Source organism: Ranitomeya imitator, chromosome 5 (genome assembly GCF_032444005.1).
Source record: "Ranitomeya imitator isolate aRanImi1 chromosome 5, aRanImi1.pri, whole genome shotgun sequence".
Lineage (NCBI taxonomy): Eukaryota > Metazoa > Chordata > Amphibia > Anura > Dendrobatidae > Ranitomeya > Ranitomeya imitator.
The window spans coordinates 219,871,950-219,884,629 of record NC_091286.1 but is presented as its reverse complement, the minus strand read 5'-3'; the positions used below and the strand labels follow the sequence as shown (position 1 = coordinate 219,884,629).

Sequence of the window (12,680 nt, the reverse complement as noted above, 5' to 3'; positions counted from 1 at the left end):
AACCGTATCTCGCTGTAGTGTGATCCCAGCGTAAGCGTGCAGAAATGCTGCAGTTCGGCACAAAAGAAGTGACATGCTGCGGAGAAAAAAAAAAGCTGCGTTTCGGTGCGGTCTTTTCCGCAGCATGTGCACAACAAGTCTGCGGCTCCCATAGACTTGCATTGGTTGTGCACTACACTGCGGATTTGCTGCAATTCTGTGCGGCAAAAAACGCTGCGGATCTGCAATCAAATCCGCAACGTGTGCACACAGCCTTAGCATTTAGTGAACCTAGCAAAAAGGCAAGCAAAAAACAAGTGTGGGATTGCACTTTTTTTGCAATTTCATCGCACTTTGAATTTTTTTCACATTTTCTGTTACACGACATGGTAAAACCAATGGTGTCGTTCAAAAGTAGAACTTGTCCCGCAAAAGATAAGCCCCCACATGGCCATATTGACGGAAACATTATGGCTCTGGAAAGAAGGGGAGCGATAAACGAAAAAAGCTCCAGGGGTGAAGGGGTTTAGAAACATGGATATGGACATATCTATGGAAATAGATATATACTGTAGATATATAGATCTATCTGTATGTATTTATCCCATATCTATCTAATTCTATCTATCTGTCTGTCTGTGTCTATCTATCTATCCCATATCTATCTATCCCACATCTATCTATCTATCTATCTATCCCATATCTATCTATCTATCTATCTATCTATCTATCCCATATCTATCTCTCTCTCTCTATCTAATATCTATCTATCTATCTATCCCACATCTATCTATCTATCTATCTATCTATCTATCTATCTCTCTCTCTATCTAATATCTATCTATCTATCTATCTATCTATCATCTATCTATCTATTATCTATCTATCTATCTATCTATCTATCTATCTATCTATCATCTATCTATCTATCTATCCCACATCTATCTATCTATCTATCTATCTATCTATCTATCTATCTATCTATCTATCTATCTATTATCTATCTATCTATCTATTATATATCTATCTATTATCTATCTATCTATCTCTGTGTGTAATGGAGTGTGGGTTGGACAAATGTAAAAGAGGAGTTGGACAGAAATGACACCACAAATCTTTTTGAAGAGAGAGGAGGGAGAGGAGGGAGGGGTGTGGGTGTGTTTTTGGAGTGGGTGTGCTTGGTTCGGGCTTAGTGGCAGTGCAAAGCATCATGGAACTTGTAGTATTAGGTCACAATAAGGAAGTTGTCGATTAACCCCTTGAGAGCTGAATCCAGCACTGAAGATGTGCTGCTACAGCATGATAACAGCTAATATTGCTAAAATAAACACAGTAGATGTTTTCAGTGGCACATAATAGCAAGATTTATGAAAAAAAAAAAAACTTTATAGTAGTGGATAACTTCTTCAAGTACTGGACCTGGGACCAAGTACCCCACGGCCCTGGCGGGTGTTCCAAATGTTTTTTAGAAACTGAAGGTAGTGATAAGATGTTAAGACGTCTGTGCAGTTCATTCTGACAGTCTGTGAAGCTGTGCCACAGAGTCTTGCACACAAAAGAGCACAATACATGCTAAATGAAATCTGACTGCTACTCTAGCCCCCTAAATCAGTGTCATCACTGACTCGGCAAATTTTACACATACCGACATTTTTCTACTTCCCTGGGAAAGTTCAATGGAGCTGGGTGTATGGACCATGACTTCATTGGGGCACTGCCAGGGAGACAGCAGTGACTCCGGATTTGGCCAGGTACAAAGTTTTCAAAGAGCTGAAATGTAACGACGCTTATGAAAATCATGTCACCTATGTCCACAGGGTTGTGCTTACACAATGGGAGGAAGGATCAGTCCATGGAAATCAATGCCCCCTGATTAGTTAGTCACCCACTGTTTTATATAGCTCGAGCGCAGGTTTAGCCCCTTCTCAATCCCTATATTACCCATTGTAAAATAACAACACCTATACTCAATTCTATGGCAGGGGGCAGTTCCAGTGGTGTCAGCACTGACTCTTTCAGGAGTTGCGTAACATTGTTATGTCATGTGATCCCTGTGGAAAAATCAGCACTGGCTTCACTCTCCTCGTCTTCCTACAAATCCAGACATCCAGAGGAAGTGAGATCTGTGGCTGCTCTCTTGCCTCTTTTGGATTTAAGTTACGTCCAAAAGAGGGGAAAGTCAAGTGGCTGCTGAATTGTCACAGAGATCAACTGGAACGGCGCTGGCACTTTAGGTGAGTATAAGGACATGTTCACACGTTTGGTATTTGGTCAGTATTTTACATCAGTTTTTGTAAACCAAAACCAGGAGTGGAGCAATCAGAGGAAAAGTATAATAGAAACACGTCACCACTTCTGTATGTATTACCCACTCCCGATTTTGGCTTACAAATACTGATATGAAATAGTGACTAAATACTGAACGTGGGAACGTGGCCTAAGTGTTATTATTTTACTGGGAGGAATAGAATAAAAGTGATTGAGAAGGGATTGTCCAAGTAGTGTACAACCTCTTTAATTTAACATTTATGATCAATTACTAAGCAACAAAATGGGGCTAATGAAAATGTAGAAAAAGGGTGAAATACAGTCATGGTGGCGGTTGAGGGAGTTAGGGCAGCTGTTAGGTTCCCTTTAATGGTCAATGCACCTAAAAGTGGTGATCTGAAGCTAATAATGTTTCTCATTCTAAATGACTATATATTGTAATAACCTAGTACCTTTTCTAATATGCTTTAATTAAAAAGTCCTCAGCATTCTCTCTCTCTCACAACTTTGGTTATTTTTTTTTAAGAGAAGAAAATGTCCAGCTTCACCGAATCCGTGAAAAAAAGTTTTCTTTATTCACAAACTTAAACATGGAGGATACAAACTTCATCACAAACCATATGGGTAACAATCTCAAAGCGTTTCTGGAGACTAAGCTCCCTTAATCATGGGCTCTCCAAACGGGACATGGCATCCACTAATTGTTCCAGCAAATTTTGTTTTCAAAAAGTAAAATGGAGCTCCTTCCTTTCCGAGCCCTGCCGTGCACCCAAACAGTGGTTTTCCCCACATATGGGGTATCAGCATGCTCAGGAGAAATTGCACAGCAAATTTTGGGGTCTATTTTTCCCTGTTACCCTTGTGAAAATGGAAAAATTGGGCTAAACTAAAATTTTTGTGGAAATAAATTAAATGTTTATATTTTTTCCACCTCGAAAAAGTCCTGTGAAGCACCTGACAGGTTAATAAACTTCTTGAATGGGCTTTTAAGAGCTTTGAGAGGTGCAGCTTTTAGAATGGTGTCACTTTTGGGTATTTTCTATTATATAGACCCCCTAATGTCACTTTAAATGTAATGTGGTCCCTAAAAAAGTGGTTTTGTAAATTGTGCTGGAAAAATGAGAAATCACTGGTTGACTTTTAACCCTTATAACTTCTGAACAACAAACAAAATTGTTTTAAAAAAGTGCTCATATAAAGTAGACATGTGGGAAATGTTATTTATTAACTATTGTGTGTGACATATCTGATTTAAGGGCACAAGAATTCAAAGTCTGAAAATTGAAAACTTTTTGCCAAATTTCCATTTTTTTTTACAAATAAATGCAAGTCATATTGAAGAAATTTTACCACTATCATGAACTACAGTATGTCAAGATAAAACCTTCTCGGAATCAGTGGGATCCGTTGAAGCGTTCCAGAGTTATTACCTCATAAAGTGACAGTGGTCAGAATTGTAAAAATTGGCCTGGTCATTAACGTGCAAACCACCTTGGGGGGTAAAGGGGCTCATGTCTTCCCACACCAAAAATTCAGCAGGTATTCTAGCATCTGTAAGCATCATTAGGAATAATAAAATCTCCAATCCATTTTTGGCTGGGGATTAGAGGATTAATGGGAGACATAGAACCAATCTACTACTGTTTGGTGTCCAACCCATCAGACATTTATGGCTTGTAGTATTTATATTAAATTAATGTCATTAATATTCAATTAAATTCAAAAGAAATGTAATCAATTTTAAATTTGCATTTATTTTTTAAAATTAAGCATAACATGGAAGGATGAAGAGATGTTCCTGGAGGAGCTTTTGGTTTTTGCACATGCTTCTTGCTGGTCACACGGCTACAGGTAGCTGATACAAGTCCTTCCAAACAGGTACATCATTAATGGTGGATGTGCTGTACTTTCTTCAGGGTGCTAGATATGGGAGTTTTCTGTCCTCGAGATGTTTATGGTGTTCTCATGACATACTGCTAAAATGCAGCTTTCTCTGTTAGTGCAAGCAGCCCTGGATAATCCTTGCGGGCAGGATGATATCAACCTGAAAAAAAAAAGATGTAAAACTAATGTAAGTAATGGGACTCCATATTAGAGGATGCTACTGTGGTGTCACTGTCACAGTACACTTATATGACTCTTCTCTATAAAGAGAGTCATTGTCAGTTATCATACATGTGATAATCCCACCACTGACAGATAACATCTGCTCCACATGTATCCTTCTCACTGACATCATACAACATGAAGCTTATTGTCACACTTACCTTGCCTACTTTGCCCCTCTTCTACTTTCTCAGTTTTTTGTTGTTTTCTCAGTTTTACTGCAGATTTCCTTCTCTTCTGAACTGGAGATTCTAATAAAAAAATCAATAAAAGATGTTGATTACACTATGTAACACCATTTTTGTTCATGGCTTCCAAGTGTAGTATTTCAACTGCTTATGATTAAAGACTATGGAAAAACGACTGCATTCAGCACAAACTTTGATTTTATGACCACAGGCCAGAAAATTTTTGTATTTATTGTGACATACAAAGGAAATTATTATATTTTCGTTAATGCGGTCTGATAAAAAAACAACACTTTCATGGTAAATAGGCAAAGACAGTCAAAATTCACTCAATAAGGTTCAGAAATGAGTAGTTTTTCTAGATTTGCAAGTGTACTACAAATCGCTTGTTCGAAGAAGCCCCCAAATGTAGTCCCCCATCATGTTTTCGTTATACTGTCCTTGGTAATGACGTTCAAAGTCCAATATATCTTGATGAAAGCGCTTGCCTTGCTCCTCTGAGTAACCTTCCATGTTCTCCTTGAACTTGTCAAGATGGGTGTCAAGAATATGAACTTTGAGAGACATTCTGCATCCCATTATGGCGTAATTCTTAATGAGAGTCTGAACCAACTGCACATAGTTTTCAGCCTTGTGATTACCCAGGAAGCCATAAGCCACTTCAACAAAACTGTTCCAAGCCACTTTCTCAGTCCTGTTCAGCAGCTTGGTGAACTCGTCACATTCTATGATCTTCTTGATATGCGGTCCGACGAAAATCCCAGCCTTGACCTTTGCCTAGGACACCTTTGGAAAGAGATTTTAGAGGTACACGAAAGCTGCTGACTCCTTGTCAAGAGCAGTGATAAATTGCTTGATGAGACCTAACTTGATGTGCAGAGGTGGCATCAGCACCTTCAGAGGTTCTATCAGCAGCTCCCACTTGTTGTTGCTCTTCCCCACAGAGAACTCGGTCCGCTGTAGCCAGTTCTTTCTGTGATAGTGCGCCTTAGTGTCACGGCTGTCCCATAGGCAAAGAAAACATGGAAATTTTGTGAAACCCCCTTGAAGGCCCATCAAGAATGACACCATTTTGAAATCTCCGATGACCTCCCATCCATAGTCGTAATACTTCAAGGCACTCAGCAACATCTTGACACTGGTGTAGTCCTCTTTGAGCTACACAGAGTGAGCCATAGGGAGAGATGGATAGTTGTTTCCGTTGTGAAGCAGCACGGCTTTGAGGCTCCAGGATGAACTGTCTATGAATAGGCACCATTCTCTTGGGTTACAGGTGATACCTATAGCCTCAAAAAGACCGGCCACATTGTTGCAGAAGCACAACCAATCTTCCCGACTGAAGAAGTTGGAAAATGTTTGATGACGCTTTCTTTGATCTGTGACTTGCATGCTTTCATCCAACAAGTTCCACTGCTTGAGCCTGGATGTCAGAAGCTCAGCATTGGACTTGGTAAGACGAAGGTCTCTGATCAGATCGTTGACGTCCTTCTGGTTAGGAAAGTATGGCCTTCTCACCTCAACCGCATCTGTGAAAATGTAATCTTGATCTCCAGTATCTTCCTCGCTGTCTGACTGGCATCTTTTTCCTGAAGATGGCTGATCCCTCTTAAGGGGGAGTTGTAACAGGCATCTCGAGGCAGTGTGGTACTTGGGCAATGTTAGAAGGAATGTCGGGATAAATCTTTTGAGGCGCATTCTTGCCTGTGCGATGTTTGGCAGGATCCACCATGTAGAAGTAGCAGTTGCTTGAGTGGTCAGTCGGTTGCCGCCAAATTCGCAAGATAGCAAACTTCATGGCTTTGTTTTCTCCCCTGTACTAACCTGTAACATAGCAGATTTAATTAATTATATAAATTTAAAAGCAGGAAATTGTACACATTACTTAATACATATTTTACTATAGTGCATTGACATATGTGAAAATTTTGTCAATTGCAACTCCTTAAACTGTACTAGATCTAAATCATTACAATTCTATAAAATAAAGCACTGTCATCTAAATGAGCAGCAATTGTTCACTTTACCTTCAAGAGTTTTCTTGCAATATTCGCATGTGAATTGAGGTGCCCAGGACTTGGCCTCGCACATCATACGACATGCTTTCACGGAATACTTTCTCGCTCTTTTCTTTATAAATTGTCCACACACGTAGCAAAATGCATCTGCTGGGCGCAAACAGCCTCTTGATGCCATCTAAAACAAATAATTGCTCTTTAACTACGATTTGTTATTCTCTTACTCAGCAATAACATAAACCGTAATGTTGGTTTGAGTCACCTCTGCTTTTATACTTGTATGACTACTATTGAACAGTCCGAGAACGGTCTAGAAAGTTCTAAAAGCCTCTAGAAACTTCGAGATAATTCTGGAAAATTGTAGAAACTTCTGCACAATTCTAGCAGTTCAACAATATTCTAGAAGACAACTAAGTATTGAATATGAATTGAGAATTTTTCTGAAAACAGACGTTTGAAATTTCATTGTCCTGATCACAGAAGCAAAGTTTTTGTGGAACAACAACTATTTGCTATTTGTTTTAGGCATAACGGGTTAGGAAAACACACTTTGTACCCAGAAATTAAAAAAAAAAAAAAAATTTGTATACATAGTAAAAGATTAGTTTTAGATCTTTACAGAGTTATGCAAACTGATTAACCCCTTCCCGACCTGTGAGGCAGTGTATGCCTCATGAAAACCTGTGCCAATCCGACCTGTGGCGCAACATATGCATCATGGTTGGATCGCGCTCCTGCAGGTCGTGTGAAAGGGTTAACTGAAATTTCACCCGAACTGCAGGTGCAGGAGGAGTTGTACTTGAGCCCAGGGGGGTGGCTTTGCCCCCCCCCCCCCCCGTGGCTACGATCGCTCTGATTGGCTGATCGCTCTTGTGGGGGGTTTCCACTGTTTTGGCACATCAGGGGCTCTGCAAACGTAACATTATCCCCGCGGACCATTCCATCAAATCTGTATTCCAAAACATCACTACTTCCCTTCTGAGCCCTGACATGTGCCCAAACAGTGGTTCTTCCCCCACATATGGGGTATCGGCGTACTCAGGACAGATTGGACAACCACTTTTGGGGTCCAGTTTCTCCTTTTACCCTTGGGAAAATACAAAAAATGTTGCTAAAAGTTAATTTTTGTGACTAAAAAGTTAAATGTTCATTTTTTCCTTCCATGTTGCTTCTGCTGCTGTGAAACACCTGAAAGATTAATAAACTTCTTGAATGTTGTTTTGAGCACCTTGAGGGGTGCAGATTTTAGAATGCTGTTACTTTTGTGTATTTTCAGCCATATAGACCCCACATAGTGACTTCAAATGTGAGGTGGTCTCTAAAAAGAAATGGTTTTGCAAATTTTGTTGTAAAAATAAGAAATCGCTGGTCAAATTTTAACCCTTATAACTTCTTAGCAAAAAATAATTTTGTTTCCAAAATTGTGCTGATGTGAAGTAGGCATGTGGAAAATGTTATTTATTAACTATTTTGTGTCACATTTTAACACATTTAACACATTTTAATAGAATAAAAATAAAAAATTTGAAAATTGCAAAATTTTTGCCAAATTTCCGTTTTTTTCACAAATAAATGCAAAAATTATCAACCTAAATTTACCACTAACATGAAGCCCAATATGTCACAAAAAAGCATTCTCAGAATCTCTAGGATTTGTTGAAGCGTTCCTGAGTTATTACCTCATAAAGGGACACTGGTCAGAATTGCAAAAAATAGCCAGGTCATTAAGGTCAAAATAGGCGGGGTCATGAAGGGGTTAATATACCCCCGTACCTTTCCTGTGTGGTGTCACTCAAAGGAGCTATATCCCCTTATTAGCATGACATTGTTAGGAGTCGAGTTCCCGCCGCTGCACAGGGGGAATCTTGAGCCGTGTCTGCTGCGGTCTCCCATTCTGCATCGGCCGCAGTGGAGCCTGCTCAGCGGAGACGTCGGTCCCAGCGTCTCATTGGATCTGATACTGTGCAAAAGGTTACTGCTGCCTCTCCAGGCTCTGCTATTGTACCCTGTACTGGTCTGCGGCGAGCAGGCTTTTTTGGGACCAAGTCCTGATTTGCACACACTGAGCATGCCCAGGGTAAGATCTCTCAGTGGAGGTCTAGGGTCACATGCTCAGGTACTGCAGCGACTCCCATTGGTCCTCCAGGAAGGCCCAGTACCTGATCAAGTTCTGTGGCAGCCTTCCTTTGGTCCTTCTTGGAAGGTCCTGTACATGCTGCAGCTATAAAAGGTTCGCATGACCGCACGGCCATGCGCTAGTGTCAATTTATGTATGAGCTCAGCGCCAGTGTGGTCGTGTTTGTATGCAGTCAGGTACCCGGCTGAAATAAGCCCCTAAAATGCTGGCACCTCCGGTGAGAAGTTTCGCGTGTGTGTATTCAGGGACCCGGCTGAAATAAGCTCCTAGAATGCTGGCACCTCCGGCGAGGAGTTTCATGTGAGTGGATTCAGGGCTGGCATATAGCCATTATTATTCTGGCTCCACCGGAGAGGAGCTGCGTGTTTGCATTTGACTGCATGACCACTAACTGCTCTACTAAGTAGCTGTGTTCCTCTGTGAGCTAAACAGGGCACAGCGTTCTTTTTGCTAACAGACTCTGTGAAGTAACAGAGTTTGTTTATAGTACTATATTGTACCACCATACTTAGCAGCAGGTTCTTTCCTGCACGGTGGATCCCGGGTTGCAAACCTACCTACTACTACTAATAAAAATATATAGAAAATCAGGGGAAGCAGGAGTATTTAGGGTTAAAAATAGTTAAACTTTATTACAAACATATCAAGTAATATAAATATATTCCAAAAAGATATATAATAAAACCGGATGATGTGCCAGATCAACAGCGCCACCTATGCCCCAATGATACACAATACATATGAAGAGGTAAAAGAGGGATATGCTCCAAATGCAATATATCTATGTCAGGACCAGGTGGTCTAAATATGCAAATATGCAACAGGAGCAACACTTACCAAAGATAAATGGGGGAGGTGGCACTAGATCGCATCCAAGAGCGCTCTTTTTGGAATATATTTATATTACTTGATATGTTTGTAATAAAGTTTAACTATTTTTAACCCTAAATACTCCTGCTTCCTCCGATTTTCTATGTTTACATGGAGTGGGGTAACTTTGTTCCCTGTGGCGTAATTGTACGCAGTATCTAAAGTATAATGTGGTTGTCTGGTATCCTGTTTATAATAAAAATATATATTCGGTGCATTCCGCCAACCCTAACAGACATTACTTGCAGCAAGTCAAATTGTTCTTATATAATCAGTTAGATAAAATTTCAGCGTAAATTTAACACCTTCACGACCTTGGACGTATAGATACGTCCAAATTTGTGTCCCTTTATTTGATGTAGATCCGGGCCTGAGCGCGCATGTTTTGCTTTACATGACAGCTGATCTGATCAGCTGTCATGGGCATCTAGCAGTCACGGGTGGATTCGCGATCCACCTACATCAGTTAACAAGTTAAATGCCGCTGTCAATTTCTGAGAGCAGCATTTAACTCGCGTGAGCCGGAAGCGCATCATAAGACACGCCCATCGATGTCCCTGTCATGTGATCACAGGGTACCGAGGGGTTGTCATGACAGCCAGCGGTTTTCAAGACCCCAATGCCTGTCATTATGAACTTCCTTTGAACACCACACAGTATATTGTGATCTTTGGTTCATTTCGGTGGCATTTAACACTCAAAAAATCATTAAAAAAATTAGCTGGATTGCATTTTTCACCCATACACTATTCCACGGTCTGGGATACATACCTGTGATATCTAACACTCAAAAAAAGTGTTACAAAAATTGGCTGGATTACAGTTCTCATTCATACACTATTCCATGGTCTGGTGTACATTTCTGTGATCTATAATACTGAAAAAAGCATTTAAAAATGTAGTAGGCAGGCTTACATTTCTCAGCCATACAGTGTTACGTGGTCTGGGGTACTTTTCTGAGATATACAGCTCTGGCAAAAATTAAGAGACCACTGCAAAATGTTCAGTTTGTCTGATTTTTCTCTTTATAAGTATATTTTTGAGTAAAATGGAAATTGTTATTTTATTACATAAATGTCTGACATGTCTCTGAATTTCCAAGCAATACATTTTGTATTTTTTTTTCTGAAAAGGAGAAATGGTCAAATTTAAAAAAAACAGTGCTTCCAGACCTCAAATGATGCAAAGAAAACAAGTTCATAATCATTTAGAAACAATAATACTAATGTTTTAACTCAGGAAGAGTTCAGAAAACAATATTTTGTGGAATAACCATGATTTTTAATCACTGCTTTCATGCATATTGGCATGCTTTCCACCAGTCTTTCACACTGCTTCTGGCACAAAAATGTAATTACATTCCAGAGGTTTTCAATGGGGTTGAGGTCTGGAGATTGGGCTGCCCATGACAGGATTTTGATGTGAGGGTCTCTTAATTTTTGCCAGAGCTGTATAACACTCCAAAAAAGCGTTTAAAAATTTTGCTGGGTTAGATTTCTCACCCATACAGTATTATATGCTTTATAGTACATTTCTGGGGCATATATGTAGCACTACAAAAAAGCATTGAAACATTTTTCTGGAATGAATTTGATTGTCAGCCATATAATTTTGTTACATTATGATGGTATTAAATGTACAAAAAACGCTTTGACTTATGCAGGTGACCAATTTTTTTCTTTCATTAAAAATTAACTTGGTTTGAAGAGACTTAGGAATTACAAAATGTGTAAGGCGTGAAGTAAGGGACAGGGAAGTGGAAGTGCTAATGATGGTGCACACAGATGTCGAGGACATGGGGCAGGTGCTTCTGGGGCACAAGAAATACCCCCATCCACGACACTTAGGTTCTTGTCCCACTTTGCAGAGAGGCACAGTACACCACTTCTGAAGCCAGATTAGTGTGAACAGGTGGATAGCAGATAATGCTTACAGTAGGCTTGGCTGCACCACCCAGTCTTCCACATGGTCCAGTCTCACCAGCCTACAGTCTGGATCACTTAATCCTTACCCTGATCCTCTCTCCTCCCATGATGTTGAGTCCTAGGAGACTAGTGAACTGAGAAGCTCCTGAATTTCTCCATCAAAAACTTAGGTGTTCCCCATTGGGGACTTTTTAAAAGAGAGTTCTGAGATTAAAAAAATGGTAATTTGCAACCTATGCCATGCCAAGATCAGTAGGGGCCTGACCACTAAGAATCTAACCACCCCCAGCATGATCAGGCACATGTCATCTAAGCACTCGACTTGGTGGTCTGAACACCTGAGTCCACAATTGGTGCCATCGGGTGACACCACTGCCTCTTCCTCCAAGCCAGGTGCTTCCCCATCCACTGTCCAAAACAATGGCGCAGATGCCTCCTGCCCTGCAACTATCCTTGCATATTCTTACCATCATCAGGCAATTCCAAATCCTTGTCCCAGCACAGCATTCAGCTGTCCCTACCTTAGGTCTTGGAACAACACATTTCCAGGCTGCTTGGTGTGGAAAATTTGCCATTTCATCATGTTGTGCCTGCACACAACCTTCTTAGGTGAGCGCCTTCCTTTTACTTTCCTTTGTAGCTAAAAGGGTGTCACTCGATGGTCTTGTGCGCTTTTTGTTCCCACACAGCTTTTATACAACTTGGTAATTAAGCGGTTTTTCTGAAAACATACCCAGATTTGCCAGAGCTTCTGTTAAAGGTACACTGCATCAGCGCCCATTTCCGCAAGTTGGCTACAGCTGCTGCCTGTCATGGTTCCACCCCTCAGTGTCTCTGGGAAGCAGTTACTGTCAGCTCGGCATTCCAATCTGGTATAGGGGTGTGCTGAAGCTGTCAGTACTTTTATTGACAGCTTGGCCATCCAATCTGGTACAGGGGCGTGCTGAGATGTCAGTGTGTTGATTGACAGCTCGACTATCCAATCTGAGACTGTGAGGCGTCGGCTGTCTCCATTGTGTTCATTATTGTAGTTAATTGCCATGCTTCATTTTTACTGAGCTATGTCTCCCAGAACTCTGCCAGATGTACAGTTAGGTCCATATATATTTGGACAGAGACAACATTTTTCTAACTTTGGTTATAGACATTACCACAATGAATTTTAAACAAAACAATTCAGTTGCAGTTGAAG

The 12,680-nt window shown here is 40.5% G+C and overlaps 1 long non-coding RNA gene across 1 annotated transcript; it reads right to left on the bottom strand.

The window, feature by feature from the left end:
• Window positions 1-3,924: 3,924 nt before the first annotated feature.
• Window positions 3,925-12,267, bottom strand: LOC138680631 (uncharacterized). Its single transcript, XR_011321700.1, has 4 exons — window positions 12,222-12,267; window positions 6,566-6,734; window positions 4,515-4,604; window positions 3,925-4,291 (listed from the first exon to the last, which is right to left on the bottom strand). It is a non-coding gene; the product is annotated as an uncharacterized lncRNA (long non-coding RNA).
• Between the last annotated feature and the right edge of the window lie 413 nt (window positions 12,268-12,680).